Source organism: Coffea eugenioides, chromosome 8, assembly GCF_003713205.1.
Source record: "Coffea eugenioides isolate CCC68of chromosome 8, Ceug_1.0, whole genome shotgun sequence".
Classification (NCBI taxonomy): domain Eukaryota; kingdom Viridiplantae; phylum Streptophyta; class Magnoliopsida; order Gentianales; family Rubiaceae; genus Coffea; species Coffea eugenioides.
The window spans coordinates 30,854,132-30,859,253 of record NC_040042.1 but is presented as its reverse complement, the minus strand read 5'-3'; the positions used below and the strand labels follow the sequence as shown (position 1 = coordinate 30,859,253).

Genomic DNA, 5,122 nt, shown 5'->3' with positions numbered 1-5,122 from the left:
AACTGTGTGTCCAGAGGATGATGGTCAAGCAGCTGGTTGTTAAATCGGATTCAAGGTAATACAGATTCTGACGAATAATTCCCAATGCCGGTGGTCAATTAGTGGTGAAGTCGAGCAGTGCTTCACACTTTCTAAGGGGAGTATACAATTCAAGCATTGTTACTGACAAGCCAATAAGGTGGCAGACATTCTGGCCAATGTCGGGTGTACCCTGTCTGAGTCGATCTGTCTTTATGAACATCTAAGTAGCCTCCCAGGGATAGCCAGGGGCGAATATCGGTTGGATAAATTGGCTTACCCATCTATTCGAAGACGTCGCATTAAGTAAGTTTCTTATTTTGGGCTCGTATGGATGAGGTCAGGTTTATGCCCCCCTCAGGAATTGATTTAAAGTAATAAAATTGGGACTGGCATCCCACCCCAGCTCTGGGGATTGCCAAAAAAAAGAAATCCGGAACAACAAGCAAGTTGGCTAAAATTTTTAGGAACCTAGAAAGATGCTCTACCTGATTGCATGTTGGTGGAATTTGGGAACTTGGCTCGAGTGTTTCTTGGATTGACTTTGGAAAGCAAGATATTGTTTTAAGGAGCTTTCCTAAGGGTGTTCAAGTGGCTAACACAAACCAAATCAAACATGGATTATGTATCCAGATCTTGGAAATAATCCAAATCAATTTTGGTTTTCAATTCCAATTTGTTTTCTTGTTTCTAAACTCTAGGCTGTGATCCAATTGTGTTTCTTTCTTTTTTTTTTTATCAGATTTTTTTCCTTTCTTTTCTTTTCACTTTGGATCACCAAATCTCAAGAAACAAGAATGCCGCAACTTTAAGCTCAAGAAGGTAAACTTGGCTTTTGAAAGTTCAAGATTTAGAAACTTTTATTCAAGATTCTCAAGAAACCCAACTATGCAATCCAAGAACATCAAGAAAACACCAAACCAATTACAATACTCAAGAATAACAAGAGACAAACACAAGGTATGGAATTTTTTTTCAGATGAACAGTACTGCTACAGTAACATGAACAGTACAATAAAGTGAACAGTATCAATGAATAGTATTTCTTTTTTTTTTTTGATACTACAAAGACACAAAAAAAATCACAAGAAATTCAAACCCTAGAATGATGAACAAATTTGTTTTTTTTTTTCAAATTAGATAGGGTTTGGTAGAAGAACAAAGAGGAAAGCAAGAAAAGAAAAGGCTATTAACTTGGATCAAGAGTTGAAACTCTAATACCAACGGCTACGAATTCGAATCTCCAATCTCCTGTTCTTAAAGAAACAACCTAATCAAATAGCGGAAAGATCTATCTTGATCAGGCTGTGGACAAAATTGAATGGATTATAATCCAATCAAGGACAGTTTGAGATTGATTAGAAAAATAGAATGACACTACAATTCAACGGGATCTTGATTTGATAAGTTAATTGAAAACTTAAGAATCCTCTCAAATATTCAAGTTTGGATCTCTTAGACAAGAGACTCACTAAACACAATGTGTTTTTCTTGAATTTTCTTTAATTCATCATGTCTTTTGAAAAACGTTGGACTCAACGCTTATTTATAGCCTTTACAAAGACTCAAATACCTAATTCAACGAGAACTTGCCTAACTAATCCTACTTGGCTGGAACTAGAAACTAACTTGACTTATACTAACTCAAATCGGCTCAACTATGGTCCACATGACCTTTAGCCATTTATTCCCTAACTATTAACCCAATTAACTCCAAGCTAACTCTAATTAAACAATGAACAATTGTTGGAATTAATGAAAGAAACGATAACATGAATGATAACTATCATAAATGACTAAAAACTAAGGAAAACTAAACTAAGGAAGGACCCGGATTTGTTGAGCTTTACAAGCTTCAATGAATCGACTCACATATGACTTGAACATGAATCATTGGATCCTATGTTTGTATCAAATTTGATCATGCAATTGTTCTTTTTTAAAATTGAGGGAAATATTAAGATCATTTCATATTTTTAGACCTTTAACAATATTTTTAATCCTTATGAATATTTGCCTCCAACTAAACAAAATATAACTAAATGAAATTTAACTATGCCGATATCTATAAATACATTATATTTTCAATATTATGTCAAGCAAACATTATATTTTCAATATTTTCAATATTGATGTTTTCTAGGCATTATTTGTCTCGGATTTAGAAAATATTGGAGTTGACATAACAGTTTTGAGGACAAACAAACAAACAGAGATAAAATATGATATTGAAGTATAATGCAAAACAAGGAGAGATTTACTGTAATTAATCCTTAGAGGTATAAACGTCATTTTGACATAAAAATGGTATTAAGGGTAAAGTGCAAAACATGCAGAGAGTTACTGTAATTAACCTTTAGAGGTATAACTATCTTTTTGACATTGCCGTTATACAACTTTAGAGTTAACTAAGAGTTTTGATGATAAAGCAATAGAAAATAGATGTTAAAGGTAAAGTGCAAAACTAACCACACGTAAAGTCACTTTTTGTAATTAACCCTAACAAGAGGTAGCTTTCACTCTTTCGGCAAGCTATCAAACTTTAATAAAAGAGAATTTAAGCTCACACAGCACAGAGAGGTCCCGTTAGAATGGAAATTCCCTTCAATTTCATCACTTTCTTCATTTTCCTTGCCTTGATTCTAACTTTATGGAAGAGATGGAAGAAACCCAGAAAAGTGAACGCTACACAGAAGCTGGCACCAGGTCCACGCAAGCTACCTTTCATTGGGAATTTGCATAAATTGCTTGGTTCACTACCCCATCAGGCTCTCACAAATTTAGCTAAAAAACATGGTGATTTGATGCATCTTCAGCTTGGTGAAGTATCAGCTATTGTGGTGTCATCTCCACGTTCAGCAAAAGAGATTCTAAAAACTCATGATCTTGCCTTCGCAGACAGGCCTGAAGTTTTAGTTGGAAAGATCATATGCTATGACTATTCAAGCATTGCATTCTGTCCTTATGGTGAGTACTGGAGACAGATGCGTAAAATATGCACCTTGGAACTGCTTAGTGCAAAAATGGTTCGATCATTTGGCTCTAATCGGCAGGACGAGGTTTTGCATCTACTTTCATCTATTCGGGCTTCCACTGGTGGTGGAAAACCAATCAATTTGACTGAAGAAGTTTCCTCATTCACAAGTTCCATGGTTTGCAGATCAGCTTTTGGAAAAATGTTTGGCGAAAAGAATACCATACTTATACAATTAGTGAAGGAAGTTTTGTCCCGAACAAGTGGCTTCGACATCTCTGATATGTTTCCGTCACAGAAGATCCTCCATCATCTGAGTTGGATGAAGCCCACATTGCTGAAGGTGCACCACAAGATTGATGTAATTTTGGACAACATAATCAATGAACATATTAGGAATTTAGCAAGAGGAAAAGGGGGCAATGGCGAGTCCGGCCAAGAAGATCTAATTGATATCCTATTAAGGATTAAAGAAAGTGGTAGCGACCTTCGATTTCCTATTACCAACAAAATTGTCAAAGCTATTATGTTTGTGAGTACTAGTTCAACAATTGTTTGTTGGATTCTCTAGTCTCCTGAATTTTATTTTTTTTGTTAATATAGAACCGTGACATTTATTTGACGCAGGACATGTTCACGGCGGCGACTGAAACTTCAGCCACAGTGGTGGAATGGGCTATGTCTGAAATGATTAGAAATCCAGATGTGATGTCCAAAGCACAGAATGAAATAAGAAAAGCTTTCATGGGAAAGGCAAAAATTGAAGAAATGGATATTGAAGGACTAATATATCTAAAGTAAGTGATTAAAGAAACCCTAAGGTTACACCCTCCTCTGCCTCTTTTGGTTCCCATGGAATGTAGGGAACAACGTGTACTCGATGGATATGTCATCCCTATCAAAACAAGAGTCTTGGTCAATGCTTGGGCAATCCACAGAGATCCTAAGGATTGGGATTATCCAGAGAGTTTTAAACCAGAGAGATTCGACAACAATCCAGTTGATTTCACAGGAACTCATTTTCATTATCTGCCATTCGGTGGAGGAAGGAGGATTTGTCCGGGAATATCATTTGGCTTAGCCAATGTGGAGCTTCCTTTAGCTCAATTGTTGTACAACTTCGACTGGAAACTCCCACCTGGTAAAGATGGCTTAGACATGACAGAGGCCTTTGGAATAACAGTAGCAAGAAAAAACAACCTTCACTTGGTTGCCACCATGTATGACCCTTCCAATTGATATGCCAATCTCCATAGACACAATAAATTTGTACTTATGGCCGCCAAAGTTTTAGTGCCTGTTTGATAACATAAAAAAGTGCTGAAACTGAATTCATTCAGACATTCAGATGTTGTGGGTGTTTGATAAATACAAATTCACTTGCTGAACTTATTAAGTGGTGCTGAATTTGTATGTATTTTTTTCAGCACAAGAATCGTAACTGAATGCTTAATTTGATAAGAATCAAGAGATTTACTTCAACTACTTTATCTTATCTACCAAATATATCCCTGTTTGTTAATTACATTCAAAATCCTTATCTAATTAAACAACCTAATATTCCCTATTCAAAATCCTTATCTAATTAAACAAAACAACCTGATATTCTCTATTCAAAAATTTTTTTTAACAATAATATTTTTTTGCAGTAATTTTCATCCACAAACATTTATATTTTGATATATATTTTTTTTGTACAGATAAATATTATTTATGTGATGCAGCTTATCCACACATACGTGGCTTTATGACACCATATCGAAATATTAGATATTGGTTGTCTGATTTTCAAAATGCTTCTCGTCCAAGATCAAAAGAAGAACGTTTTAACCAAGCACATGCAAGATTGAGAAATGTAATTGAACGTGCTTTTAGAGTATTAAAAGCTCGTTTTCCCATTCCCAAAACGATGAAACCATACCCTTTTCCCACACAAAGAAACATTGAGTTTGTTTGGACAACAAGAATTTGGAATAAAAATTTCAGATTTTGTTTTGCTTGCATCATACACACAATTCCCAATCACATTTTTATCTCACATACATCACATCACAAAAAGTGCTACAGTAACTGGATCAAATAAATCATCCAAATAAATTCTTATCCAAACAAACTGTCATTGTATGCATT

At 35.1% G+C, this 5,122-nt stretch overlaps 1 pseudogene; it reads left to right on the top strand.

Moving 5' to 3' along the window:
• The first annotated feature begins 2,609 nt into the window (after positions 1–2,609).
• On the top strand, positions 2,610–4,231 carry LOC113780516 (annotated as a pseudogene).
• The last annotated feature ends 891 nt before the right edge of the window (positions 4,232–5,122 follow it).